Source organism: Acipenser ruthenus, chromosome 44 (assembly GCF_902713425.1).
Source record: "Acipenser ruthenus chromosome 44, fAciRut3.2 maternal haplotype, whole genome shotgun sequence".
NCBI lineage: Eukaryota > Metazoa > Chordata > Actinopteri > Acipenseriformes > Acipenseridae > Acipenser > Acipenser ruthenus.
The window spans coordinates 5,106,997-5,126,503 of NC_081232.1; the positions used below are offsets into that span (position 1 = coordinate 5,106,997).

Below are 19,507 nucleotides of genomic sequence, written 5' to 3' on the forward strand. Positions count from 1 at the left end.
AATTGTAAAATGTAATTACAAAAATGTAATGCCTGCAGCACTTGATATTCCCAGGTGGTCTCCCATCCAAGTACTAACCAAGCCCAACATTGCTTAGCTTCTGAGATCAGACGAGATCAGGCTTATTCAAGGTGGTGTGGCCGCAGGCGATTGCATTTCTGCTTTCATGACTTTTATGTTTAGTGAGCTGGGGGTGATTCCTCCAAAATTTCCTTTTGTCCTCCACACATTTCAATTGTAAAATGTAATTACAAAAATGTAATGCCTGCAGCACTTGATATTCCCAGGTGGTCTCCCATCCAAGTACTAACCAAGCCCAACATTGCTTAGCTTCTGAGATCAGACGAGATCAGGCTTATTCAAGGTGGTGTGGCCGCAGGCGATTGCATTTCTGCTTTCATGACTTTTATGTTTAGTGAGCTGGGGGTGATTCCTCCAAAATTTCCTTTTGTCCTCCACACATTTCTATTGTAAAATGTAATGCCTGCAGCACTTGATATTCCCAGGTGGTCTCCCATCCAAGTACTAACCAAGCCCAACATTGCTTAGCTTCTGAGATCAGACGAGATCAGGCTTATTCAAGGTGGTGTGGCCGCAGGCGATTGCATTTCTGCTTTCATGACTTTTATGTTTAGTGAGCTGGGGGTGATTCCTCCAAAATTTCCTTTTGTCCTCCACACATTTCAATTGTAAAATGTAATGCCTGCAGCACTTGATATTCCCAGGTGGTCTCCCATCCAAGTACTAACCAAGCCCAACATTGCTTAGCTTCTGAGATCAGACGAGATCAGGCTTATTCAAGGTGGTGTGGCCGCAGGCGATTGCATTTCTGCTTTCATGACTTTTATGTTTAGTGAGCTGGGGGTGATTCCTCCAATATTTCCTTTTGTCCTCCACACATTTCAATTGTAAAATGTAATGCCTGCAGCACTTGATATTCCCAGGTGGTCTCCCATCCAAGTACTAACCAAGCCCAACATTGCTTAGCTTCTGAGATCAGACGAGATCAGGCTTATTCAAGGTGGTGTGGCCGCAGGCGATTGCATTTCTGCTTTCATGACTTTTATGTTTAGTGAGCTGGGGGTGATTCCTCCAAAATTTCCTTTTGTCCTCCACACATTTCAATTGTAAAATGTAATGCCTGCAGCACTTGATATTCCCAGGTGGTCTCCCATCCAAGTACTAACCAAGCCCAACATTGCTTAGCTTCTGAGATCAGACGAGATCAGGCTTATTCAAGGTGGTGTGGCCGCAGGCGATTGCTGTTCTGCTTTCATGACTTTTATGTTTAGTGAGCTGGGGGTGATTCCTCCAAAATTTCCTTTTGTCCTCCACACATTTCAATTGTAAAATGTAATGCCTGCAGCACTTGATATTCCCAGGTGGTCTCCCATCCAAGTACTAACCAAGCCCAACATTGCTTAGCTTCTGAGATCAGACGAGATCAGGCTTATTCAAGGTGGTGTGGCCGCAGGCGATTGCATTTCTGCTTTCATGACTTTTATGTTTAGTGAGCTGGGGGTGATTCCTCCAAAATTTCCTTTTGTCCTCCACACATTTCAATTGTAAAATGTAATGCCTGCAGCACTTGATATTCCCAGGTGGTCTCCCATCCAAGTACTAACCAAGCCCAACATTGCTTAGCTTCTGAGATCAGACGAGATCAGGCTTATTCAAGGTGGTGTGGCCGCAGGCGATTGCATTTCTGCTTTCATGACTTTTATGTTTAGTGAGCTGGGGGTGATTCCTCCAAAATTTCCTTTTGTCCTCCACACATTTCAATTGTAAAATGTAATGCCTGCAGCACTTGATATTACCAGGTGGTCTCCCATCCAAGTACTAACCAAGCCCAACATTGCTTAGCTTCTGAGATCAGACGAGATCAGGCTTATTCAAGGTGGTGTGGCCGCAGGCGATTGCATTTCTGCTTTCATGACTTTTATGTTTAGTGAGCTGGGGGTGATTCCTCCAAAATTTCCTTTTGTCCTCCACACATTTCAATTGTAAAATGTAATGCCTGCAGTACTTGATATTCCCAGGTGGTCTCCCATCCAAGTACTAACCAAGCCCAACATTGCTTAGCTTCTAAGATCAGACGAGATCAGGGTTATTCAAGGTGGTGTGGCCGCAGGCGATTGCATTTCTGCTTTCATGACTTTTATGTTTAGTGAGCTGGGGGTGATTCCTCCAAAATTTCCTTTTGTCCTCCACACATTTCAATTGTAAAATGTAATTACAAAAATGTAATGCCTGCAGCACTTGATATTCCCAGGTGGTCTCCCATCCAAGTACTAACCAAGCCCAACATTGCTTAGCTTCTGAGATCAGACGAGATCAGGCTTATTCAAGGTGGTGTGGCCGCAGGCGATTGCATTGCTGCTTTCATGACTTTTATGTTTAGTGAGCTGGGGGTGATTCCTCCAAAATTTCCTTTTGTCCTCCACACATTTCAATTGTAAAATGTAATTACAAAAATGTAATGCCTGCAGCACTTGATATTCCCAGGTGGTCTCCCATCCAAGTACTAACCTAGTACTTGGATGGGAGACCACCTGGGAATATCAAGTGCTGCAGGCATTACATTTTTGTAATTACATTTTACAATTGAAATGTGTGGAGGACAAAAGGAAATTTTGGAGGAATCACCCCCAGCTCACTAAACATAAAAGTCATGAAAGCAGAAATGCAATCGCCTGCGGCCACACCACCTTGAATAAGCCTGATCTCGTCTGATCTCAGAAGCTAAGCTAAGCAATGTTGGGCTTGGTTAGTACTTGGATGGGAGACCACCTGGGAATATCAAGTGCTGCAGGCATTACATTTTACAATTGAAATGTGTGGAGGACAAAAGGAAATTTTGGAGGAATCACCCCCAGCTCACTAAACATAAAAGTCATGAAAGCAGAAATGCAATCGCCTGCGGCCACACCACCTTGAATAAGCCTGATCTCGTCTGATCTCGTCTGATCTCAGAAGCTAAGCTAAGCAATGTTGGGCTTGGTTAGTACTTGGATGGGAGACCACCTGGGAATATCAAGTGCTGCAGGCATTACATTTTACAATAGAAATGTGTGGAGGACAAAAGGAAATTTTGGAGGAATCACCCCCAGCTCACTAAACATAAAAGTCATGAAAGCAGAAATGCAATCGCCTGCGGCCACACCACCTTGAATAAGCCTGATCTCGTCTGATCTCAGAAGCTAAGCAATGTTGGGCTTGGTTAGTACTTGGATGGGAGACCACCTGGGAATATCAAGTGCTGCAGGCATTACATTTTACAATTGAAATGTGTGGAGGACAAAAGGAAATTTTGGAGGAATCACCCCCAGCTCACTAAACATAAAAGTCATGAAAGCAGAAATGCAATCGCCTGCGGCCACACCACCTTGAATAAGCCTGATCTCGTCTGATCTCAGAAGCTAAGCAATGTTGGGCTTGGTTAGTACTTGGATGGGAGACCACCTGGGAATATCAAGTGCTGCAGGCATTACATTTTACAATTGAAATGTGTGGAGGACAAAAGGAAATTTTGGAGGAATCACCCCCAGCTCACTAAACATAAAAGTCATGAAAGCAGAAATGCAATCGCCTGCGGCCACACCACCTTGAATAAGCCTGATCTCGTCTGATCTCAGAAGCTAAGCAATGTTGGGCTTGGTTAGTACTTGGATGGGAGACCACCTGGGACTATCAAGTGCTGCAGGCATTACATTTTACAATTGAAATGTGTGGAGGACAAAAGGAAATTTTGGAGGAATCACCCCCAGCTCACTAAACATAAAAGTCATGAAAGCAGAAATGCAATCGCCTGCGGCCACACCACCTTGAATAAGCCTGATCTCGTCTGATCTCAGAAGCTAAGCTAAGCAATGTTGGGCTTGGTTAGTACTTGGATGGGAGACCACCTGGGAATATCAAGTGCTGCAGGCATTACATTTTACAATTGAAATGTGTGGAGGACAAAAGGAAATTTTGGAGGAATCACCCCCAGCTCACTAAACATAAAAGTCATGAAAGCAGAAATGCAATCGCCTGCGGCCACACCACCTTGAATAAGCCTGATCTCGTCTGATCTCAGAAGCTAAGCAATGTTGGGCTTGGTTAGTACTTGGATGGGAGACCACCTGGGAATATCAAGTGCTGCAGGCATTACATTTTACAATTGAAATGTGTGGAGGACAAAAGGAAATTTTGGAGGAATCACCCCCAGCTCACTAAACATAAAAGTCATGAAAGCAGAAATGCAATCGCCTGCGGCCACACCACCTTGAATAAGCCTGATCTCGTCTGATCTCAGAAGCTAAGCAATGTTGGGCTTGGTTAGTACTTGGATGGGAGACCACCTGGGAATATCAAGTGCTGCAGGCATTACATTTTACAATTGAAATGTGTGGAGGACAAAAGGAAATTTTGGAGGAATCACCCCCAGCTCACTAAACATAAAAGTCATGAAAGCAGAAATGCAATCGCCTGCGGCCACACCACCTTGAATAAGCCTGATCTCGTCTGATCTCGTCTGATCTCAGAAGCTAAGCAATGTTGGGCTTGGTTAGTACTTGGATGGGAGACCACCTGGGAATATCAAGTGCTGCAGGCATTACATTTTTGTAATTACATTTTATAATTGAAATGTGTGGAGGACAAAAGGAAATTTTGGAGGAATCACCCCCAGCTCACTAAACATAAAAGTCATGAAAGCAGAAATGCAATCGCCTGCGGCCACACCACCTTGAATAAGCCTGATCTCGTCTGATCTCAGAAGCTAAGCAATGTTGGGCTTGGTTAGTACTTGGATGGGAGACCACCTGGGAATATCAAGTGCTGCAGGCATTACATTTTACAATTGAAATGTGTGGAGGACAAAAGGAAATTTTGGAGGAATCACCCCCAGCTCACTAAACATAAAAGTCATGAAAGCAGAAATGCAATCGCCTGCGGCCACGCCACCTTGAATAAGCCTGATCTCGTCTGATCTCAGAAGCTAAGCAATGTTGGGCTTGGTTAGTACTTGGATGGGAGACCACCTGGGAATATCAAGTGCTGCAGGCATTACATTTTACAATTGAAATGTGTGGAGGACAAAAGGAAATTTTGGAGGAATCACCCCCAGCTCACTAAACATAAAAGTCATGAAAGCAGAAATGCAATCGCCTGCGGCCACACCACCTTGAATAAGCCTGATCTCGTCTGATCTCAGAAGCTAAGCAATGTTGGGCTTGGTTAGTACTTGGATGGGAGACCACCTGGGAATATCAAGTGCTGCAGGCATTACATTTTTGTAATTACATTTTACAATTGAAATGTGTGGAGGACAAAAGGAAATTTTGGAGGAATCACCCCCAGCTCACTAAACATAAAAGTCATGAAAGCAGAAATGCAATCGCCTGCGGCCACACCACCTTGAATAAGCCTGATCTCGTCTGATCTCAGAAGCTAAGCAATGTTGGGCTTGGTTAGTACTTGGATGGGAGACCACCTGGGAATATCAAGTGCTGCAGGCATTACATTTTACAATTGAAATGTGTGGAGGACAAAAGGAAATTTTGGAGGAATCACCCCCAGCTCACTAAACATAAAAGTCATGAAAGCAGAAATGCAATCGCCTGCGGCCACACCACCTTGAATAAGCCTGATCTCGTCTGATCTCAGAAGCTAAGCAATGTTGGGCTTGGTTAGTACTTGGATGGGAGACCACCTGGGAATACCAAGTGCTGCAGGCATTACATTTTACAATTGAAATGTGTGGAGGACAAAAGGAAATTTTGGAGGAATCACCCCCAGCTCACTAAACATAAAAGTCATGAAAGCAGAAATGCAATCGCCTGCGGCCACACCACCTTGAATAAGCCTGATCTCGTCTGATCTCAGAAGCTAAGCAATGTTGGGCTTGGTTAGTACTTGGATGGGAGACCACCTGGGAATATCAAGTGCTGCAGGCATTACATTTTTGTAATTACATTTTACAATTGAAATGTGTGGAGGACAAAAGGAAATTTTGGAGGAATCACCCCCAGCTCACTAAACATAAAAGTCATGAAAGCAGAAATGCAATCGCCTGCGGCCACACCACCTTGAATAAGCCTGATCTCGTCTGATCTCAGAAGCTAAGCAATGTTGGGCTTGGTTAGTACTTGGATGGGAGACCACCTGGGAATATCAAGTGCTGCAGGCATTACATTTTACAATTGAAATGTGTGGAGGACAAAAGGAAATTTTGGAGGAATCACCCCCAGCTCACTAAACATAAAAGTCATGAAAGCAGAAATGCAATCGCCTGCGGCCACACCACCTTGAATAAGCCTGATCTCGTCTGATCTCAGAAGCTAAGCAATGTTGGGCTTGGTTAGTACTTGGATGGGAGACCACCTGGGAATACCAAGTGCTGCAGGCATTACATTTTACAATTGAAATGTGTGGAGGACAAAAGGAAATTTTGGAGGAATCACCCCCAGCTCACTAAACATAAAAGTCATGAAAGCAGAAATGCAATCGCCTGCGGCCACACCACCTTGAATAAGCCTGATCTCGTCTGATCTCAGAAGCTAAGCAATGTTGGGCTTGGTTAGTACTTGGATGGGAGACCACCTGGGAATATCAAGTGCTGCAGGCATTACATTTTACAATTGAAATGTGTGGAGGACAAAACGAAATTTTGGAGGAATCACCCCCAGCTCACTAAACATAAAAGTCATGAAAGCAGAAATGCAATCGCCTGCGGCCACACCACCTTGAATAAGCCTGATCTCGTCTGATCTCAGAAGCTAAGCAATGTTGGGCTTGGTTAGTACTTGGATGGGAGACCACCTGGGAATATCAAGTGCTGCAGGCATTACATTTTTGTAATTACATTTTACAATTGAAATGTGTGGAGGACAAAAGGAAATTTTGGAGGAATCACCCCCAGCTCACTAAACATAAAAGTCATGAAAGCAGAAAAGCAGTCGCCTGCGGCCACACCACCTTGAATAAGCCTGATCTCGTCTGATCTCAGAAGCTAAGCAATGTTGGGCTTGGTTAGTACTTGGATGGGAGACCACCTGGGAATATCAAGTGCTGCAGGCATTACATTTTTGTAATTACATTTTACAATTGAAATGTGTGGAGGACAAAAGGAAATTTTGGAGGAATCACCCCCAGCTCACTAAACATAAAAGTCATGAAAGCAGAACAGCAATCGCCTGCGGCCACACCACCTTGAATAAGCCTGATCTCGTCTGATCTCAGAAGCTAAGCAATGTTGGGCTTGGTTAGTACTTGGATGGGAGACCACCTGGGAATATCAAGTGCTGCAGGCATTACATTTTACAATTGAAATGTGTGGAGGACAAAAGGAAATTTTGGCGGAATCACCCCCAGCTCACTAAACATAAAAGTCATGAAAGCAGAAATGCAATCGCCTGCGGCCACACCACCTTGAATAAGCCTGATCTCGTCTGATCTCAGAAGCTAAGCAATGTTGGGCTTGGTTAGTACTTGGATGGGAGACCACCTGGGAATATCAAGTGCTGCAGGCATTACATTTTTGTAATTACATTTTACAATTGAAATGTGTGGAGGACAAAAGGAAATTTTGGAGGAATCACCCCCAGCTCACTAAACATAAAAGTCATGAAAGCAGAAATGCAATCGCCTGCGGCCACACCACCTTGAATAAGCCTGATCTCGTCTGATCTCAGAAGCTAAGCAATGTTGGGCTTGGTTAGTACTTGGATGGGAGACCACCTGGGAATATCAAGTGCTGCAGGCATTACATTTTTGTAATTACATTTTACAATTGAAATGTGTGGAGGACAAAAGGAAATTTTGGAGGAATCACCCCCAGCTCACTAAACATAAAAGTCATGAAAGCAGAAATGCAATCGCCTGCGGCCACACCACCTTGAATAAGCCTGATCTCGTCTGATCTCAGAAGCTAAGCAATGTTGGGCTTGGTTAGTACTTGGATGGGAGACCACCTGGGAATATCAAGTGCTGCAGGCATTACATTTTTGTAATTACATTTTACAATTGAAATGTGTGGAGGACAAAAGGAAATTTTGGAGGAATCACCCCCAGCTCACTAAACATAAAAGTCATGAAAGCAGAAATGCAATCGCCTGCGGCCACACCACCTTGAATAAGCCTGATCTCGTCTGATCTCAGAAGCTAAGCAATGTTGGGCTTGGTTAGTACTTGGATGGGAGACCACCTGGGAATATCAAGTGCTGCAGGCATTACATTTTTGTAATTACATTTTACAATTGAAATGTGTGGAGGACAAAAGGAAATTTTGGAGGAATCACCCCCAGCTCACTAAACATAAAAGTCATGAAAGCAGAAATGCAATCGCCTGCGGCCACACCACCTTGAATAAGCCTGATCTCAGAAGCTAAGCAATGTTGGGCTTGGTTAGTACTTGGATGGGAGACCACCTGGGAATATCAAGTGCTGCAGGCATTACATTTTACAATTGAAATGTGTGGAGGACAAAAGGAAATTTTGGAGGAATCACCCCCAGCTCACTAAACATAAAAGTCATGAAAGCAGAACTGCAATCGCCTGCGGCCACACCACCTTGAATAAGCCTGATCTCGTCTGATCTCAGAAGCTAAGCAATGTTGGGTTTGGTTAGTACTTGGATGGGAGACCACCTGGGAATATCAAGTGCTGCAGGCATTACATTTTTGTAATTACATTTTACAATTGAAATGTGTGGAGGACAAAAGGAAATTTTGGAGGAATCACCCCCAGCTCACTAAACATAAAAGTCATTAAAGCAGAAATGCAATCGCCTGCGGCCACACCACCTTGAATAAGCCTGATCTCGTCTGATCTCAGAAGCTAAGCAATGTTGGGCTTGGTTAGTACTTGGATGGGAGACCACCTGGGAATATCAAGTGCTGCAGGCATTACATTTTACAATTGAAATGTGTGGAGGACAAAAGGAAATTTTGGAGGAATCACCCCCAGCTCACTAAACATAAAAGTCATGAAAGCAGAAATGCAATCGCCTGCGGCCACACCACCTTGAATAAGCCTGATCTCGTCTGATCTCAGAAGCTAAGCAATGTTGGGCTTGGTTAGTACTTGGATGGGAGACCACCTGGGAATATCAAGTGCTGCAGGCATTACATTTTTGTAATTACATTTTACAATTGAAATGTGTGGAGGACAAAAGGAAATTTTGGAGGAATCACCCCCAGCTCACTAAACATAAAAGTCATGAAAGCAGAAATGCAATCGCCTGCGGCCACACCACCTTGAATAAGCCTGATCTCGTCTGATCTCAGAAGCTAAGCAATGTTGGGCTTGGTTAGTACTTGGATGGGAGACCACCTGGGAATATCAAGTGCTGCAGGCATTACATTTTACAATTGAAATGTGTGGAGGACAAAAGGAAATTTTGGAGGAATCACCCCCAGCTCACTAAACATAAAAGTCATGAAAGCAGAAATGCAATCGCCTGCGGCCACACCACCTTGAATAAGCCTGATCTCGTCTGATCTCAGAAGCTAAGCAATGTTGGGCTTGGTTAGTACTTGGATGGGAGACCACCTGGGAATATCAAGTGCTGCAGGCATTACATTTTACAATTGAAATGTGTGGAGGACAAAAGGAAATTTTGGAGGAATCACCCCCAGCTCACTAAACATAAAAGTCATGAAAGCAGAAATGCAATCGCCTGCGGCCACACCACCTTGAATAAGCCTGATCTCGTCTGATCTCAGAAGCTAAGCAATGTTGGGCTTGGTTAGTACTTGGATGGGAGACCACCTGGGAATATCAAGTGCTGCAGGCATTACATTTTACAATTGAAATGTGTGGAGGACAAAAGGAAATTTTGGAGGAATCACCCCCAGCTCACTAAACATAAAAGTCATGAAAGCAGAAATGCAATCGCCTGCGGCCACACCACCTTGAATAAGCCTGATCTCGTCTGATCTCAGAAGCTAAGCAATGTTGGGCTTGGTTAGTACTTGGATGGGAGACCACCTGGGAATATCAAGTGCTGCAGGCATTACATTTTACAATTGAAATGTGTGGAGGACAAAAGGAAATTTTGGAGGAATCACCCCCAGCTCACTAAACATAAAAGTCATGAAAGCAGAAATGCAATCGCCTGCGGCCACACCACCTTGAATAAGCCTGATCTCGTCTGATCTCAGAAGCTAAGCAATGTTGGGCTTGGTTAGTACTTGGATGGGAGACCACCTGGGAATATCAAGTGCTGCAGGCATTACATTTTACAATTGAAATGTGTGGAGGACAAAAGGAAATTTTGGAGGAATCACCCCCAGCTCACTAAACATAAAAGTCATGAAAGCAGAACAGCAATCGCCTGCGGCCACACCACCTTGAATAAGCCTGATCTCGTCTGATCTCAGAAGCTAAGCAATGTTGGGCTTGGTTAGTACTTGGATGGGAGACCACCTGGGAATATCAAGTGCTGCAGGCATTACATTTTTGTAATTACATTTTACAATTGAAATGTGTGGAGGACAAAAGGAAATTTTGGAGGAATCACCCCCAGCTCACTAAACATAAAAGTCATGAAAGCAGAAATGCAATCGCCTGCGGCCACACCACCTTGAATAAGCCTGATCTCGTCTGATCTCAGAAGCTAAGCAATGTTGGGCTTGGTTAGTACTTGGATGGGAGACCACCTGGGAATATCAAGTGCTGCAGGCATTACATTTTACAATTGAAATGTGTGGAGGACAAAAGGAAATTTTGGAGGAATCACCCCCAGCTCACTAAACATAAAAGTCATGAAAGCAGAAATGCAATCGCCTGCGGCCACACCACCTTGAATAAGCCTGATCTCGTCTGATCTCAGAAGCTAAGCAATGTTGGGCTTGGTTAGTACTTGGATGGGAGACCACCTGGGAATATCAAGTGCTGCAGGCATTACATTTTACAATTGAAATGTGTGGAGGACAAAAGGAAATTTTGGAGGAATCACCCCCAGCTCACTAAACATAAAAGTCATGAAAGCAGAAACGCAATCGCCTGCGGCCACACCACCTTGAATAAGCCTGATCTCGTCTGATCTCAGAAGCTAAGCAATGTTGGGCTTGGTTAGTACTTGGATGGGAGACCACCTGGGAATATCAAGTGCTGCAGGCATTACATTTTACAATTGAAATGTGTGGAGGACAAAAGGAAATTTTGGAGGAATCACCCCCAGCTCACTAAACATAAAAGTCATGAAAGCAGAACAGCAATCGCCTGCGGCCACACCACCTTGAATAAGCCTGATCTCGTCTGATCTCAGAAGCTAAGCAATGTTGGGCTTGGTTAGTACTTGGATGGGAGACCACCTGGGAATATCAAGTGCTGCAGGCATTACATTTTACAATTGAAATGTGTGGAGGACAAAAGGAAATTTTGGAGGAATCACCCCCAGCTCACTAAACATAAAAGTCATGAAAGCAGAAATGCAATCGCCTGCGGCCACACCACCTTGAATAAGCCTGATCTCGTCTGATCTCAGAAGCTAAGCAATGTTGGGCTTGGTTAGTACTTGGATGGGAGACCACCTGGGAATATCAAGTGCTGCAGGCATTACATTTTACAATTGAAATGTGTGGAGGACAAAAGGAAATTTTGGAGGAATCACCCCCAGCTCACTAAACATAAAAGTCATGAAAGCAGAACAGCAATCGCCTGCGGCCACACCACCTTGAATAAGCCTGATCTCGTCTGATCTCAGAAGCTAAGCAATGTTGGGCTTGGTTAGTACTTGGATGGGAGACCACCTGGGAATATCAAGTGCTGCAGGCATTACATTTTTGTAATTACATTTTACAATTGAAATGTGTGGAGGACAAAAGGAAATTTTGGAGGAATCACCCCCAGCTCACTAAACATAAAAGTCATGAAAGCAGAAATGCAATCGCCTGCGGCCACACCACCTTGAATAAGCCTGATCTCGTCTGATCTCAGAAGCTAAGCAATGTTGGGCTTGGTTAGTACTTGGATGGGAGACCACCTGGGAATATCAAGTGCTGCAGGCATTACATTTTACAATTGAAATGTGTGGAGGACAAAAGGAAATTTTGGAGGAATCACCCCCAGCTCACTAAACATAAAAGTCATGAAAGCAGAAATGCCATCGCCTGCGGCCACACCACCTTGAATAAGCCTGATCTCGTCTGATCTCAGAAGCTAAGCAATGTTGGGCTTGGTTAGTACTTGGATGGGAGACCACCTGGGAATATCAAGTGCTGCAGGCATTACATTTTACATTTTACAATTGAAATGTGTGGAGGACAAAAGGAAATTTTGGAGGAATCACCCCCAGCTCACTAAACATAAAAGTCATGAAAGCAGAAATGCAATCGCCTGCGGCCACAGCACCTTGAATAAGCCTGATCTCGTCTGATCTCAGAAGCTAAGCAATGTTGGGCTTGGTTAGTACTTGGATGGGAGACCACCTGGGAATATCAAGTGCTGCAGGCATTATATTTTACAATTGAAATGTGTGGAGGACAAAAGGAAATTTTGGAGGAATCACCCCCAGCTCACTAAACATAAAAGTCATGAAAGCAGAAATGCAATCGCCTGCGGCCACACCACCTTGAATAAGCCTGATCTCGTCTGATCTCAGAAGCTAAGCAATGTTGGGCTTGGTTAGTACTTGGATGGGAGACCACCTGGGAATATCAAGTGCTGCAGGCATTACATTTTTGTAATTACATTTTACAATTGAAATGTGTGGAGGACAAAAGGAAATTTTGGAGGAATCACCCCCAGCTCACTAAACATAAAAGTCATGAAAGCAGAAATGCAATCGCCTGCGGCCACACCACCTTGAATAAGCCTGATCTCGTCTGATCTCAGAAGCTAAGCAATGTTGGGCTTGGTTAGTACTTGGATGGGAGACCACCTGGGAATATCAAGTGCTGCAGGCATTACATTTTACAATTGAAATGTGTGGAGGACAAAAGGAAATTTTGGAGGAATCACCCCCAGCTCACTAAACATAAAAGTCATGAAAGCAGAAATGCAATCACCTGCGGCCACACCACCTTGAATAAGCCTGATCTCGTCTGATCTCAGAAGCTAAGCAATGTTGGGCTTGGTTAGTACTTGGATGGGAGACCACCTGGGAATATCAAGTGCTGCAGGCATTACATTTTACAATTGAAATGTGTGGAGGACAAAAGGAAATTTTGGAGGAATCACCCCCAGCTCACTAAACATAAAAGTCATGAAAGCAGAAATGCAATCGCCTGCGGCCACACCACCTTGAATAAGCCTGATCTCGTCTGATCTCAGAAGCTAAGCAATGTTGGGCTTGGTTAGTACTTGGATGGTAGACCACCTGGGAATATCAAGTGCTGCAGGCATTACATTTTACAATTGAAATGTGTGGAGGACAAAAGGAAATTTTGGAGGAATCACCCCCAGCTCACTAAACATAAAAGTCATGAAAGCAGAACTGCAATCGCCTGCGGCCACACCACCTTGAATAAGCCTGATCTCGTCTGATCTCAGAAGCTAAGCAATGTTGGGCTTGGTTAGTACTTGGATGGGAGACCACCTGGGAATATCAAGTGCTGCAGGCATTACATTTTACAATTGAAATGTGTGGAGGACAAAAGGAAATTTTGGAGGAATCACCCCCAGCTCACTAAACATAAAAGTCATGAAAGCAGAAATGCAATCGCCTGCGGCCACACCACCTTGAATAAGCCTGATCTCGTCTGATCTCAGAAGCTAAGCAATGTTGGGCTTGGTTAGTACTTGGATGGGAGACCACCTGGGAATATCAAGTGCTGCAGGCATTACATTTTACAATTGAAATGTGTGGAGGACAAAAGGAAATTTTGGAGGAATCACCCCCAGCTCACTAAACATAAAAGTCATGAAAGCAGAACAGCAATCGCCTGCGGCCACACCACCTTGAATAAGCCTGATCTCGTCTGATCTCAGAAGCTAAGCAATGTTGGGCTTGGTTAGTACTTGGATGGGAGACCACCTGGGAATATCAAGTGCTGCAGGCATTACATTTTTGTAATTACATTTTACAATTGAAATGTGTGGAGGACAAAAGGAAATTTTGGAGGAATCACCCCCAGCTCACTAAACATAAAAGTCATGAAAGCAGAAATGCAATCGCCTGCGGCCACACCACCTTGAATAAGCCTGATCTCGTCTGATCTCAGAAGCTAAGCAATGTTGGGCTTGGTTAGTACTTGGATGGGAGACCACCTGGGAATATCAAGTGCTGCAGGCATTACATTTTACAATTGAAATGTGTGGAGGACAAAAGGAAATTTTGGAGGAATCACCCCCAGCTCACTAAACATAAAAGTCATGAAAGCAGAAATGCAATCGCCTGCGGCCACACCACCTTGAATAAGCCTGATCTTGTCTGATCTCAGAAGCTAAGCAATGTTGGGCTTGGTTAGTACTTGGATGGGAGACCACCTGGGAATATCAAGTGCTGCAGGCATTACATTTTTGTAATTACATTTTACAATTGAAATGTGTGGAGGACAAAAGGAAATTTTGGAGGAATCACCCCCAGCTCACTAAACATAAAAGTCATGAAAGCAGAAATGCCATCGCCTGCGGCCACACCACCTTGAATAAGCCTGATCTCGTCTGATCTCAGCAGCTAAGCAATGTTGGGCTTGGTTAGTACTTGGATGGGAGACCACCTGGGAATATCAAGTGCTGCAGGCATTACATTTTACAATTGAAATGTGTGGAGGACAAAAGGAAATTTTGGAGGAATCACCCCCAGCTCACTAAACATAAAAGTCATGAAAGCAGAAATGCAATCGCCTGCGGCCACAGCACCTTGAATAAGCCTGATCTCGTCTGATCTCAGAAGCTAAGCAATGTTGGGCTTGGTTAGTACTTGGATGGGAGACCACCTGGGAATATCAAGTGCTGCAGGCATTACATTTTACAATAGAAATTTGTGGAGGACAAAAGGAAATTTTGGAGGAATCACCCCCAGCTCACTAAACATAAAAGTCATGAAAGCAGAAATGCAATCGCCTGCGGCCACACCACCTTGAATAAGCCTGATCTCGTCTGATCTCAGAAGCTAAGCAATGTTGGGCTTGGTTAGTACTTGGATGGGAGACCACCTGGGAATATCAAGTGCTGCAGGCATTACATTTTTGTAATTACATTTTACAATTGAAATGTGTGGAGGACAAAAGGAAATTTTGGAGGAATCACCCCCAGCTCACTAAACATAAAAGTCATGAAAGCAGAAATGCAATCGCCTGCGGCCACACCACCTTGAATAAGCCTGATCTCGTCTGATCTCAGAAGCTAAGCAATGTTGGGCTTGGTTAGTACTTGGATGGGAGTCCACCTGGGAATATCAAGTGCTGCAGGCATTACATTTTACAATTGAAATGTGTGGAGGACAAAAGGAAATTTTGGAGGAATCACCCCCAGCTCACTAAACATAAAAGTCATGAAAGCAGAAATGCAATCGCCTGCGGCCACACCACCTTGACTAAGCCTGATCTCGTCTGATCTCAGAAGCTAAGCAATGTTGGGCTTGGTTAGTACTTGGATGGGAGACCACCTGGGAATATCAAGTGCTGCAGGCATTACATTTTTGTAATTACATTTTACAATTGAAATGTGTGGAGGACAAAAGGAAATTTTGGAGGAATCACCCCCAGCTCACTAAACATAAAAGTCATGAAAGCAGAAATGCAATCGCCTGCGGCCACACCACCTTGAATAAGCCTGATCTCGTCTGATCTCAGAAGCTAAGCAATGTTGGGCTTGGTTAGTACTTGGATGGGAGACCACCTGGGAATATCAAGTGCTGCAGGCATTACATTTTACAATTGAAATGTGTGGAGGACAAAAGGAAATTTTGGAGGAATCACCCCCAGCTCACTAAACATAAAAGTCATGAAAGCAGAAATGCAATCGCCTGCGGCCACACCACCTTGAATAAGCCTGATCTCATCTGATCTCAGAAGCTAAGCAATGTTGGGCTTGGTTAGTACTTGGATGGGAGACCACCTGGGAATATCAAGTCCTGCAGGCATTACATTTTTGTAATTTCATTTTACAATTGAAATGTGTGGAGGACAAAAGGAAATTTTGGAGGAATCACCCCCAGCTCACTAAACATAAAAGTCATGAAAGCAGAAATGCAATCGCCTGCGGCCACACCACCTTGAATAAGCCTGATCTCGTCTGATCTCAGAAGCTAAGCAATGTTGGGCTTGGTTAGTACTTGGATGGGAGACCACCTGGGAATATCAAGTGCTGCAGGCATTACATTTTACAATTGAAATGTGTGGAGGACAAAAGGAAATTTTGGAGGAATCACCCCCAGCTCACTAAACATAAAAGTCATGAAAGCAGAAATGCAATCGCCTGCGGCCACACCACCTTGAATAAGCCTGATCTCGTCTGATCTCAGAAGCTAAGCAATGTTGGGCTTGGTTAGTACTTGGATGGGAGACCACCTGGGAATATCAAGTGCTGCAGGCATTACATTTTTGTAATTACATTTTACAATTGAAATGTGTGGAGGACAAAAGGAAATTTTGGAGGAATCACCCCCAGCTCACTAAACATAAAAGTCATGAAAGCAGAAATGCAATCGCCTGCGGCCACACCACCTTGAATAAGCCTGATCTCGTCTGATCTCAGAAGCTAAGCAATGTTGGGCTTGGTTAGTACTTGGATGGGAGACCACCTGGGAATATCAAGTGCTGCAGGCATTACATTTTACAATTGAAATGTGTGGAGGACAAAAGGAAATTTTGGAGGAATCACCCCCAGCTCACTAAACATAAAAGTCATGAAAGCAGAAATGCAATCGCCTGCGGCCACACCACCTTGAATAAGCCTGATCTCGTCTGATCTCAGAAGCTAAGCAATGTTGGGCTTGGTTAGTACTTGGATGGGAGACCACCTGGGAATATCAAGTGCTGCAGGCATTACATTTTTGTAATTACATTTTACAATTGAAATGTGTGGAGGACAAAAGGAAATTTTGGAGGAATCACCCCCAGCTCACTAAACATAAAAGTCATGAAAGCAGAAATGCAATCGCCTGCGGCCACACCACCTTGAATAAGCCTGATCTCGCCTGATCTCGTCTGATCTCAGAAGCTAAGCAATGTTGGGCTTGGTTAGTACTTGGATGGGAGACCACCTGGGAATATCAAGTGCTGCAGGCATTACATTTTTGTAATTACATTTTACAATTGAAATGTGTGGAGGACAAAAGGAAATTTTGGAGGAATCACCCCCAGCTCACTAAACATAAAAGTCATGAAAGCAGAAATGCAATCGCCTGCGGCCACACCACCTTGAATAAGCCTGATCTCGTCTGATCTCAGAAGCTAAGCAATGTTGGGCTTGGTTAGTACTTGGATGGGAGACCACCTGGGAATATCAAGTGCTGCAGGCATTACATTTTTGTAATTACATTTTACAATTGAAATGTGTGGAGGACAAAAGGAAATTTTGGAGGAATCACCCCCAGCTCACTAAACATAAAAGTCATGAAAGCAGAAATGCAATCGCCTGCGGCCACACCACCTTGAATAAGCCTGATCTCAGAAGCTAAGCAATGTTGGGCTTGGTTAGTACTTGGATGGGAGACCACCTGGGAATATCAAGTGCTGCAGGCATTACATTTTACAATTGAAATGTGTGGAGGACAAAAGGAAATTTTGGAGGAATCACCCCCAGCTCACTAAACATAAAAGTCATGAAAGCAGAACTGCAATCGCCTGCGGCCACACCACCTTGAATAAGCCTGATCTCGTCTGATCTCAGAAGCTAAGCAATGTTGGGTTTGGTTAGTATTTGGATGGGAGACCACCTGGGAATATCAAGTGCTGCAGGCATTACATTTTTGTAATTACATTTTACAATTGAAATGTGTGGAGGACAAAAGGAAATTTTGGAGGAATCACCCCCAGCTCACTAAACATAAAAGTCATGAAAGCAGAAATGCAATCGCCTGCGGCCACACCACCTTGAATAAGCCTGATCTCGTCTGATCTCAGAAGCTAAGCAATGTTGGGCTTGGTTAGTACTTGGATGGGAGACCACCTGGGAATATCAAGTGCTGCAGGCATTACATTTTACAATTGAAATGTGTGGAGGACAAAAGGAAATTTTGGAGGAATCACCCCCAGCTCACTAAACATAAAAGTCATGAAAGCAGAAATGCAATCGCCTGCGGCCACACCACCTTGAATAAGCCTGATCTCGTCTGATCTCAGAAGCTAAGCAATGTTGGGCTTGGTTAGTACTTGGATGGGAGACCACCTGGGAATATCAAGTGCTGCAGGCATTACATTTTACAATTGAAATGTGTGGAGGACAAAAGGAAATTTTGGAGGAATCACCCCCAGCTCACTAAACATAAAAGTCATGAAAGCAGAAATGCAATCGCCTGCGGCCACACCACCTTGAATAAGCCTGATCTCGTCTGATCTCAGAAGCTAAGCAATGTTGGGCTTGGTTAGTACTTGGATGGGAGACCACCTGGGAATATCAAGTGCTGCAGGCATTACATTTTACAATTGAAATGTGTGGAGGACAAAAGGAAATTTTGGAGGAATCACCACCAGCTCACTAAACATAAAAGTCATGAAAGCAGAAATGCAATCGCCTGCCGCCACACCACCTTGAATAAGCCTGATCTCGTCTGATCTCAGAAGCTAAGCAATGTTGGGCTTGGTTAGTACTTGGATGGGAGACCACCTGGGAATATCAAGTGCTGCAGGCATTACATTTTACAATTGAAATGTGTGGAGGACAAAAGGAAATTTTGGAGGAATCACCCCCAGCTCACTAAACATAAAAGTCATGAAAGCAGAAATGCAATCGCCTGCGGCCACACCACCTTGAATAAGCCTGATCTTGTCTGATCTCAGAAGCTAAGCAATATTGGGCTTGGTTAGTACTTGGATGGGAGACCACCTGGGAATATCAAGTGCTGCAGGCATTACATTTTTGTAATTACATTTTACAATTGAAATGTGTGGAGGACAAAAGGAAATTTTGGAGGAATCACCCCCAGCTCACTAAACATAAAAGTCATGAAAGCAGAAATGCAATCGCCTGCGGCCACACCACCTTGAATAAGCCTGATCTCGTCTGATCTCAGAAGCTAAGCAATGTTGGGCTTGGTTAGTACTTGGATGGGAGACCACCTGGGAATATCAAGTGCTGCAGGCATTACATTTTTGTAATTACATTTTACAATTGAAATGTGTGGAGGACAAAAGGAAATTTTGGAGGAATCACCCCCAGCTCACTAAACATAAAAGTCATGAAAGCAGAAATGCAATCGCCTGCGGCCACACCACCTTGAATAAGCCTGATGTTGTCTGATCTCAGAAGCTAAGCAATGTTGGGCTTGGTTAGTACTTGGATGGGAGACCACCTGGGAATATCAAGTGCTGCAGGCATTACATTTTACAATTGAAATGTGTGGAGGACAAAAGGAAATTTGGGAGGAATCACCCCCCAGCTCACTAAACATAAAAGTCATGAAAGCAGAAAT

At 44.1% G+C, this 19,507-nt stretch overlaps 77 non-coding genes and 9 pseudogenes across 77 annotated transcripts; 75 read left to right on the forward strand and 11 right to left on the reverse strand.

Annotated features, from left to right (window-relative positions):
- Positions 1 to 29: 29 nt before the first annotated feature.
- LOC131718859 (5S ribosomal RNA) lies at positions 30 to 148 on the reverse strand. The gene has a single exon (XR_009317755.1). It is a non-coding gene; the product is annotated as a 5S ribosomal RNA (ribosomal RNA).
- A 114-nt stretch (positions 149 to 262) lies between these two features.
- Positions 263 to 381, reverse strand: LOC131718861 (5S ribosomal RNA). Its single transcript, XR_009317757.1, has one exon. It is a non-coding gene; the product is annotated as a 5S ribosomal RNA (ribosomal RNA).
- A 100-nt stretch (positions 382 to 481) lies between these two features.
- On the reverse strand, positions 482 to 600 carry LOC131718862 (5S ribosomal RNA). The gene has a single exon (XR_009317758.1). It is a non-coding gene; the product is annotated as a 5S ribosomal RNA (ribosomal RNA).
- Positions 601 to 700: 100 nt separating this feature from the next.
- On the reverse strand, positions 701 to 819 carry LOC131718863 (5S ribosomal RNA). Its single transcript, XR_009317759.1, has one exon. It is a non-coding gene; the product is annotated as a 5S ribosomal RNA (ribosomal RNA).
- Positions 820 to 919: 100 nt separating this feature from the next.
- Positions 920 to 1,038, reverse strand: LOC131718864 (5S ribosomal RNA). The gene has a single exon (XR_009317760.1). It is a non-coding gene; the product is annotated as a 5S ribosomal RNA (ribosomal RNA).
- A 100-nt stretch (positions 1,039 to 1,138) lies between these two features.
- LOC131718865 (5S ribosomal RNA) lies at positions 1,139 to 1,257 on the reverse strand. The gene has a single exon (XR_009317761.1). It is a non-coding gene; the product is annotated as a 5S ribosomal RNA (ribosomal RNA).
- Positions 1,258 to 1,357: 100 nt separating this feature from the next.
- Positions 1,358 to 1,476, reverse strand: LOC131718866 (5S ribosomal RNA). The gene has a single exon (XR_009317762.1). It is a non-coding gene; the product is annotated as a 5S ribosomal RNA (ribosomal RNA).
- Positions 1,477 to 1,576: 100 nt separating this feature from the next.
- Positions 1,577 to 1,695, reverse strand: LOC131718867 (5S ribosomal RNA). Its single transcript, XR_009317763.1, has one exon. It is a non-coding gene; the product is annotated as a 5S ribosomal RNA (ribosomal RNA).
- A 100-nt stretch (positions 1,696 to 1,795) lies between these two features.
- Positions 1,796 to 1,914, reverse strand: LOC131712607 (5S ribosomal RNA). The gene has a single exon (XR_009314498.1). It is a non-coding gene; the product is annotated as a 5S ribosomal RNA (ribosomal RNA).
- Positions 1,915 to 2,014: 100 nt separating this feature from the next.
- On the reverse strand, positions 2,015 to 2,133 carry LOC131713197 (5S ribosomal RNA). Its single transcript, XR_009315081.1, has one exon. It is a non-coding gene; the product is annotated as a 5S ribosomal RNA (ribosomal RNA).
- A 114-nt stretch (positions 2,134 to 2,247) lies between these two features.
- LOC131718868 (5S ribosomal RNA) lies at positions 2,248 to 2,366 on the reverse strand. Its single transcript, XR_009317764.1, has one exon. It is a non-coding gene; the product is annotated as a 5S ribosomal RNA (ribosomal RNA).
- Positions 2,367 to 2,691: 325 nt separating this feature from the next.
- On the forward strand, positions 2,692 to 2,815 carry LOC131713245 (5S ribosomal RNA; annotated as a pseudogene).
- Positions 2,816 to 2,915: 100 nt separating this feature from the next.
- On the forward strand, positions 2,916 to 3,049 carry LOC131715299 (5S ribosomal RNA; annotated as a pseudogene).
- A 100-nt stretch (positions 3,050 to 3,149) lies between these two features.
- Positions 3,150 to 3,268, forward strand: LOC131718869 (5S ribosomal RNA). Its single transcript, XR_009317765.1, has one exon. It is a non-coding gene; the product is annotated as a 5S ribosomal RNA (ribosomal RNA).
- A 100-nt stretch (positions 3,269 to 3,368) lies between these two features.
- LOC131718870 (5S ribosomal RNA) lies at positions 3,369 to 3,487 on the forward strand. Its single transcript, XR_009317766.1, has one exon. It is a non-coding gene; the product is annotated as a 5S ribosomal RNA (ribosomal RNA).
- A 100-nt stretch (positions 3,488 to 3,587) lies between these two features.
- LOC131712702 (5S ribosomal RNA) lies at positions 3,588 to 3,706 on the forward strand. Its single transcript, XR_009314593.1, has one exon. It is a non-coding gene; the product is annotated as a 5S ribosomal RNA (ribosomal RNA).
- Positions 3,707 to 3,806: 100 nt separating this feature from the next.
- Positions 3,807 to 3,930, forward strand: LOC131713246 (5S ribosomal RNA; annotated as a pseudogene).
- Positions 3,931 to 4,030: 100 nt separating this feature from the next.
- On the forward strand, positions 4,031 to 4,149 carry LOC131718872 (5S ribosomal RNA). The gene has a single exon (XR_009317768.1). It is a non-coding gene; the product is annotated as a 5S ribosomal RNA (ribosomal RNA).
- Positions 4,150 to 4,249: 100 nt separating this feature from the next.
- Positions 4,250 to 4,368, forward strand: LOC131718873 (5S ribosomal RNA). Its single transcript, XR_009317769.1, has one exon. It is a non-coding gene; the product is annotated as a 5S ribosomal RNA (ribosomal RNA).
- Positions 4,369 to 4,468: 100 nt separating this feature from the next.
- LOC131713606 (5S ribosomal RNA) lies at positions 4,469 to 4,597 on the forward strand (annotated as a pseudogene).
- A 114-nt stretch (positions 4,598 to 4,711) lies between these two features.
- Positions 4,712 to 4,830, forward strand: LOC131718874 (5S ribosomal RNA). Its single transcript, XR_009317770.1, has one exon. It is a non-coding gene; the product is annotated as a 5S ribosomal RNA (ribosomal RNA).
- Positions 4,831 to 4,930: 100 nt separating this feature from the next.
- Positions 4,931 to 5,049, forward strand: LOC131710614 (5S ribosomal RNA). Its single transcript, XR_009312497.1, has one exon. It is a non-coding gene; the product is annotated as a 5S ribosomal RNA (ribosomal RNA).
- A 100-nt stretch (positions 5,050 to 5,149) lies between these two features.
- On the forward strand, positions 5,150 to 5,268 carry LOC131718875 (5S ribosomal RNA). Its single transcript, XR_009317771.1, has one exon. It is a non-coding gene; the product is annotated as a 5S ribosomal RNA (ribosomal RNA).
- A 114-nt stretch (positions 5,269 to 5,382) lies between these two features.
- LOC131718876 (5S ribosomal RNA) lies at positions 5,383 to 5,501 on the forward strand. The gene has a single exon (XR_009317772.1). It is a non-coding gene; the product is annotated as a 5S ribosomal RNA (ribosomal RNA).
- A 100-nt stretch (positions 5,502 to 5,601) lies between these two features.
- LOC131713816 (5S ribosomal RNA) lies at positions 5,602 to 5,720 on the forward strand. The gene has a single exon (XR_009315153.1). It is a non-coding gene; the product is annotated as a 5S ribosomal RNA (ribosomal RNA).
- A 100-nt stretch (positions 5,721 to 5,820) lies between these two features.
- Positions 5,821 to 5,939, forward strand: LOC131718877 (5S ribosomal RNA). Its single transcript, XR_009317773.1, has one exon. It is a non-coding gene; the product is annotated as a 5S ribosomal RNA (ribosomal RNA).
- A 114-nt stretch (positions 5,940 to 6,053) lies between these two features.
- On the forward strand, positions 6,054 to 6,172 carry LOC131718878 (5S ribosomal RNA). Its single transcript, XR_009317774.1, has one exon. It is a non-coding gene; the product is annotated as a 5S ribosomal RNA (ribosomal RNA).
- Positions 6,173 to 6,272: 100 nt separating this feature from the next.
- LOC131713920 (5S ribosomal RNA) lies at positions 6,273 to 6,391 on the forward strand. Its single transcript, XR_009315164.1, has one exon. It is a non-coding gene; the product is annotated as a 5S ribosomal RNA (ribosomal RNA).
- Positions 6,392 to 6,491: 100 nt separating this feature from the next.
- On the forward strand, positions 6,492 to 6,610 carry LOC131718879 (5S ribosomal RNA). Its single transcript, XR_009317775.1, has one exon. It is a non-coding gene; the product is annotated as a 5S ribosomal RNA (ribosomal RNA).
- A 100-nt stretch (positions 6,611 to 6,710) lies between these two features.
- Positions 6,711 to 6,829, forward strand: LOC131718880 (5S ribosomal RNA). The gene has a single exon (XR_009317776.1). It is a non-coding gene; the product is annotated as a 5S ribosomal RNA (ribosomal RNA).
- A 114-nt stretch (positions 6,830 to 6,943) lies between these two features.
- LOC131718881 (5S ribosomal RNA) lies at positions 6,944 to 7,062 on the forward strand. Its single transcript, XR_009317777.1, has one exon. It is a non-coding gene; the product is annotated as a 5S ribosomal RNA (ribosomal RNA).
- Positions 7,063 to 7,176: 114 nt separating this feature from the next.
- On the forward strand, positions 7,177 to 7,295 carry LOC131718883 (5S ribosomal RNA). The gene has a single exon (XR_009317779.1). It is a non-coding gene; the product is annotated as a 5S ribosomal RNA (ribosomal RNA).
- A 100-nt stretch (positions 7,296 to 7,395) lies between these two features.
- Positions 7,396 to 7,514, forward strand: LOC131718884 (5S ribosomal RNA). Its single transcript, XR_009317780.1, has one exon. It is a non-coding gene; the product is annotated as a 5S ribosomal RNA (ribosomal RNA).
- Positions 7,515 to 7,628: 114 nt separating this feature from the next.
- On the forward strand, positions 7,629 to 7,747 carry LOC131718885 (5S ribosomal RNA). The gene has a single exon (XR_009317781.1). It is a non-coding gene; the product is annotated as a 5S ribosomal RNA (ribosomal RNA).
- Positions 7,748 to 7,861: 114 nt separating this feature from the next.
- On the forward strand, positions 7,862 to 7,980 carry LOC131718886 (5S ribosomal RNA). Its single transcript, XR_009317782.1, has one exon. It is a non-coding gene; the product is annotated as a 5S ribosomal RNA (ribosomal RNA).
- A 114-nt stretch (positions 7,981 to 8,094) lies between these two features.
- LOC131718887 (5S ribosomal RNA) lies at positions 8,095 to 8,213 on the forward strand. The gene has a single exon (XR_009317783.1). It is a non-coding gene; the product is annotated as a 5S ribosomal RNA (ribosomal RNA).
- A 114-nt stretch (positions 8,214 to 8,327) lies between these two features.
- Positions 8,328 to 8,436, forward strand: LOC131715107 (5S ribosomal RNA; annotated as a pseudogene).
- Positions 8,437 to 8,536: 100 nt separating this feature from the next.
- Positions 8,537 to 8,655, forward strand: LOC131711223 (5S ribosomal RNA). Its single transcript, XR_009313106.1, has one exon. It is a non-coding gene; the product is annotated as a 5S ribosomal RNA (ribosomal RNA).
- A 114-nt stretch (positions 8,656 to 8,769) lies between these two features.
- Positions 8,770 to 8,888, forward strand: LOC131718889 (5S ribosomal RNA). The gene has a single exon (XR_009317785.1). It is a non-coding gene; the product is annotated as a 5S ribosomal RNA (ribosomal RNA).
- A 100-nt stretch (positions 8,889 to 8,988) lies between these two features.
- On the forward strand, positions 8,989 to 9,107 carry LOC131718890 (5S ribosomal RNA). The gene has a single exon (XR_009317786.1). It is a non-coding gene; the product is annotated as a 5S ribosomal RNA (ribosomal RNA).
- Positions 9,108 to 9,221: 114 nt separating this feature from the next.
- On the forward strand, positions 9,222 to 9,340 carry LOC131718891 (5S ribosomal RNA). Its single transcript, XR_009317787.1, has one exon. It is a non-coding gene; the product is annotated as a 5S ribosomal RNA (ribosomal RNA).
- Positions 9,341 to 9,440: 100 nt separating this feature from the next.
- On the forward strand, positions 9,441 to 9,559 carry LOC131718892 (5S ribosomal RNA). Its single transcript, XR_009317788.1, has one exon. It is a non-coding gene; the product is annotated as a 5S ribosomal RNA (ribosomal RNA).
- A 100-nt stretch (positions 9,560 to 9,659) lies between these two features.
- Positions 9,660 to 9,778, forward strand: LOC131718893 (5S ribosomal RNA). The gene has a single exon (XR_009317789.1). It is a non-coding gene; the product is annotated as a 5S ribosomal RNA (ribosomal RNA).
- Positions 9,779 to 9,878: 100 nt separating this feature from the next.
- LOC131718895 (5S ribosomal RNA) lies at positions 9,879 to 9,997 on the forward strand. The gene has a single exon (XR_009317791.1). It is a non-coding gene; the product is annotated as a 5S ribosomal RNA (ribosomal RNA).
- Positions 9,998 to 10,097: 100 nt separating this feature from the next.
- LOC131718896 (5S ribosomal RNA) lies at positions 10,098 to 10,216 on the forward strand. The gene has a single exon (XR_009317792.1). It is a non-coding gene; the product is annotated as a 5S ribosomal RNA (ribosomal RNA).
- Positions 10,217 to 10,316: 100 nt separating this feature from the next.
- LOC131718897 (5S ribosomal RNA) lies at positions 10,317 to 10,435 on the forward strand. The gene has a single exon (XR_009317793.1). It is a non-coding gene; the product is annotated as a 5S ribosomal RNA (ribosomal RNA).
- A 114-nt stretch (positions 10,436 to 10,549) lies between these two features.
- Positions 10,550 to 10,668, forward strand: LOC131718898 (5S ribosomal RNA). The gene has a single exon (XR_009317794.1). It is a non-coding gene; the product is annotated as a 5S ribosomal RNA (ribosomal RNA).
- A 100-nt stretch (positions 10,669 to 10,768) lies between these two features.
- LOC131718899 (5S ribosomal RNA) lies at positions 10,769 to 10,887 on the forward strand. The gene has a single exon (XR_009317795.1). It is a non-coding gene; the product is annotated as a 5S ribosomal RNA (ribosomal RNA).
- A 100-nt stretch (positions 10,888 to 10,987) lies between these two features.
- On the forward strand, positions 10,988 to 11,106 carry LOC131718900 (5S ribosomal RNA). Its single transcript, XR_009317796.1, has one exon. It is a non-coding gene; the product is annotated as a 5S ribosomal RNA (ribosomal RNA).
- Positions 11,107 to 11,206: 100 nt separating this feature from the next.
- On the forward strand, positions 11,207 to 11,325 carry LOC131718901 (5S ribosomal RNA). Its single transcript, XR_009317797.1, has one exon. It is a non-coding gene; the product is annotated as a 5S ribosomal RNA (ribosomal RNA).
- Positions 11,326 to 11,425: 100 nt separating this feature from the next.
- LOC131718902 (5S ribosomal RNA) lies at positions 11,426 to 11,544 on the forward strand. The gene has a single exon (XR_009317798.1). It is a non-coding gene; the product is annotated as a 5S ribosomal RNA (ribosomal RNA).
- A 100-nt stretch (positions 11,545 to 11,644) lies between these two features.
- On the forward strand, positions 11,645 to 11,763 carry LOC131718903 (5S ribosomal RNA). Its single transcript, XR_009317799.1, has one exon. It is a non-coding gene; the product is annotated as a 5S ribosomal RNA (ribosomal RNA).
- Positions 11,764 to 11,877: 114 nt separating this feature from the next.
- LOC131718904 (5S ribosomal RNA) lies at positions 11,878 to 11,996 on the forward strand. The gene has a single exon (XR_009317800.1). It is a non-coding gene; the product is annotated as a 5S ribosomal RNA (ribosomal RNA).
- A 100-nt stretch (positions 11,997 to 12,096) lies between these two features.
- LOC131718906 (5S ribosomal RNA) lies at positions 12,097 to 12,215 on the forward strand. The gene has a single exon (XR_009317802.1). It is a non-coding gene; the product is annotated as a 5S ribosomal RNA (ribosomal RNA).
- Positions 12,216 to 12,322: 107 nt separating this feature from the next.
- LOC131712497 (5S ribosomal RNA) lies at positions 12,323 to 12,441 on the forward strand. Its single transcript, XR_009314388.1, has one exon. It is a non-coding gene; the product is annotated as a 5S ribosomal RNA (ribosomal RNA).
- A 100-nt stretch (positions 12,442 to 12,541) lies between these two features.
- Positions 12,542 to 12,660, forward strand: LOC131718907 (5S ribosomal RNA). The gene has a single exon (XR_009317803.1). It is a non-coding gene; the product is annotated as a 5S ribosomal RNA (ribosomal RNA).
- Positions 12,661 to 12,774: 114 nt separating this feature from the next.
- LOC131718908 (5S ribosomal RNA) lies at positions 12,775 to 12,893 on the forward strand. The gene has a single exon (XR_009317804.1). It is a non-coding gene; the product is annotated as a 5S ribosomal RNA (ribosomal RNA).
- A 100-nt stretch (positions 12,894 to 12,993) lies between these two features.
- Positions 12,994 to 13,112, forward strand: LOC131710841 (5S ribosomal RNA). Its single transcript, XR_009312723.1, has one exon. It is a non-coding gene; the product is annotated as a 5S ribosomal RNA (ribosomal RNA).
- A 100-nt stretch (positions 13,113 to 13,212) lies between these two features.
- On the forward strand, positions 13,213 to 13,331 carry LOC131711015 (5S ribosomal RNA). The gene has a single exon (XR_009312897.1). It is a non-coding gene; the product is annotated as a 5S ribosomal RNA (ribosomal RNA).
- A 100-nt stretch (positions 13,332 to 13,431) lies between these two features.
- Positions 13,432 to 13,550, forward strand: LOC131718909 (5S ribosomal RNA). The gene has a single exon (XR_009317805.1). It is a non-coding gene; the product is annotated as a 5S ribosomal RNA (ribosomal RNA).
- A 100-nt stretch (positions 13,551 to 13,650) lies between these two features.
- On the forward strand, positions 13,651 to 13,769 carry LOC131718910 (5S ribosomal RNA). The gene has a single exon (XR_009317806.1). It is a non-coding gene; the product is annotated as a 5S ribosomal RNA (ribosomal RNA).
- Positions 13,770 to 13,869: 100 nt separating this feature from the next.
- Positions 13,870 to 13,988, forward strand: LOC131718911 (5S ribosomal RNA). The gene has a single exon (XR_009317807.1). It is a non-coding gene; the product is annotated as a 5S ribosomal RNA (ribosomal RNA).
- A 114-nt stretch (positions 13,989 to 14,102) lies between these two features.
- LOC131718912 (5S ribosomal RNA) lies at positions 14,103 to 14,221 on the forward strand. The gene has a single exon (XR_009317808.1). It is a non-coding gene; the product is annotated as a 5S ribosomal RNA (ribosomal RNA).
- A 100-nt stretch (positions 14,222 to 14,321) lies between these two features.
- Positions 14,322 to 14,440, forward strand: LOC131711851 (5S ribosomal RNA). The gene has a single exon (XR_009313740.1). It is a non-coding gene; the product is annotated as a 5S ribosomal RNA (ribosomal RNA).
- Positions 14,441 to 14,554: 114 nt separating this feature from the next.
- On the forward strand, positions 14,555 to 14,673 carry LOC131710222 (5S ribosomal RNA). The gene has a single exon (XR_009312092.1). It is a non-coding gene; the product is annotated as a 5S ribosomal RNA (ribosomal RNA).
- A 100-nt stretch (positions 14,674 to 14,773) lies between these two features.
- LOC131712498 (5S ribosomal RNA) lies at positions 14,774 to 14,892 on the forward strand. Its single transcript, XR_009314389.1, has one exon. It is a non-coding gene; the product is annotated as a 5S ribosomal RNA (ribosomal RNA).
- A 100-nt stretch (positions 14,893 to 14,992) lies between these two features.
- On the forward strand, positions 14,993 to 15,111 carry LOC131718913 (5S ribosomal RNA). The gene has a single exon (XR_009317809.1). It is a non-coding gene; the product is annotated as a 5S ribosomal RNA (ribosomal RNA).
- Positions 15,112 to 15,225: 114 nt separating this feature from the next.
- Positions 15,226 to 15,344, forward strand: LOC131710577 (5S ribosomal RNA). Its single transcript, XR_009312458.1, has one exon. It is a non-coding gene; the product is annotated as a 5S ribosomal RNA (ribosomal RNA).
- A 100-nt stretch (positions 15,345 to 15,444) lies between these two features.
- LOC131710387 (5S ribosomal RNA) lies at positions 15,445 to 15,563 on the forward strand. Its single transcript, XR_009312259.1, has one exon. It is a non-coding gene; the product is annotated as a 5S ribosomal RNA (ribosomal RNA).
- Positions 15,564 to 15,677: 114 nt separating this feature from the next.
- LOC131718914 (5S ribosomal RNA) lies at positions 15,678 to 15,796 on the forward strand. The gene has a single exon (XR_009317810.1). It is a non-coding gene; the product is annotated as a 5S ribosomal RNA (ribosomal RNA).
- Positions 15,797 to 15,896: 100 nt separating this feature from the next.
- On the forward strand, positions 15,897 to 16,015 carry LOC131711805 (5S ribosomal RNA). Its single transcript, XR_009313693.1, has one exon. It is a non-coding gene; the product is annotated as a 5S ribosomal RNA (ribosomal RNA).
- Positions 16,016 to 16,129: 114 nt separating this feature from the next.
- LOC131718915 (5S ribosomal RNA) lies at positions 16,130 to 16,248 on the forward strand. Its single transcript, XR_009317811.1, has one exon. It is a non-coding gene; the product is annotated as a 5S ribosomal RNA (ribosomal RNA).
- Positions 16,249 to 16,348: 100 nt separating this feature from the next.
- LOC131718917 (5S ribosomal RNA) lies at positions 16,349 to 16,467 on the forward strand. The gene has a single exon (XR_009317813.1). It is a non-coding gene; the product is annotated as a 5S ribosomal RNA (ribosomal RNA).
- A 114-nt stretch (positions 16,468 to 16,581) lies between these two features.
- Positions 16,582 to 16,700, forward strand: LOC131718918 (5S ribosomal RNA). The gene has a single exon (XR_009317814.1). It is a non-coding gene; the product is annotated as a 5S ribosomal RNA (ribosomal RNA).
- A 100-nt stretch (positions 16,701 to 16,800) lies between these two features.
- On the forward strand, positions 16,801 to 16,919 carry LOC131718919 (5S ribosomal RNA). The gene has a single exon (XR_009317815.1). It is a non-coding gene; the product is annotated as a 5S ribosomal RNA (ribosomal RNA).
- Positions 16,920 to 17,033: 114 nt separating this feature from the next.
- LOC131713341 (5S ribosomal RNA) lies at positions 17,034 to 17,162 on the forward strand (annotated as a pseudogene).
- Positions 17,163 to 17,276: 114 nt separating this feature from the next.
- On the forward strand, positions 17,277 to 17,395 carry LOC131718920 (5S ribosomal RNA). Its single transcript, XR_009317816.1, has one exon. It is a non-coding gene; the product is annotated as a 5S ribosomal RNA (ribosomal RNA).
- Positions 17,396 to 17,509: 114 nt separating this feature from the next.
- Positions 17,510 to 17,618, forward strand: LOC131715108 (5S ribosomal RNA; annotated as a pseudogene).
- Positions 17,619 to 17,718: 100 nt separating this feature from the next.
- Positions 17,719 to 17,837, forward strand: LOC131712946 (5S ribosomal RNA). The gene has a single exon (XR_009314834.1). It is a non-coding gene; the product is annotated as a 5S ribosomal RNA (ribosomal RNA).
- Positions 17,838 to 17,951: 114 nt separating this feature from the next.
- LOC131718921 (5S ribosomal RNA) lies at positions 17,952 to 18,070 on the forward strand. The gene has a single exon (XR_009317817.1). It is a non-coding gene; the product is annotated as a 5S ribosomal RNA (ribosomal RNA).
- A 100-nt stretch (positions 18,071 to 18,170) lies between these two features.
- Positions 18,171 to 18,289, forward strand: LOC131718922 (5S ribosomal RNA). Its single transcript, XR_009317818.1, has one exon. It is a non-coding gene; the product is annotated as a 5S ribosomal RNA (ribosomal RNA).
- A 100-nt stretch (positions 18,290 to 18,389) lies between these two features.
- LOC131718923 (5S ribosomal RNA) lies at positions 18,390 to 18,508 on the forward strand. The gene has a single exon (XR_009317819.1). It is a non-coding gene; the product is annotated as a 5S ribosomal RNA (ribosomal RNA).
- Positions 18,509 to 18,608: 100 nt separating this feature from the next.
- Positions 18,609 to 18,727, forward strand: LOC131712311 (5S ribosomal RNA). The gene has a single exon (XR_009314206.1). It is a non-coding gene; the product is annotated as a 5S ribosomal RNA (ribosomal RNA).
- Positions 18,728 to 18,827: 100 nt separating this feature from the next.
- On the forward strand, positions 18,828 to 18,946 carry LOC131713424 (5S ribosomal RNA; annotated as a pseudogene).
- Positions 18,947 to 19,060: 114 nt separating this feature from the next.
- Positions 19,061 to 19,179, forward strand: LOC131718924 (5S ribosomal RNA). Its single transcript, XR_009317820.1, has one exon. It is a non-coding gene; the product is annotated as a 5S ribosomal RNA (ribosomal RNA).
- A 114-nt stretch (positions 19,180 to 19,293) lies between these two features.
- Positions 19,294 to 19,412, forward strand: LOC131714035 (5S ribosomal RNA; annotated as a pseudogene).
- Positions 19,413 to 19,507: the final 95 nt, after the last annotated feature.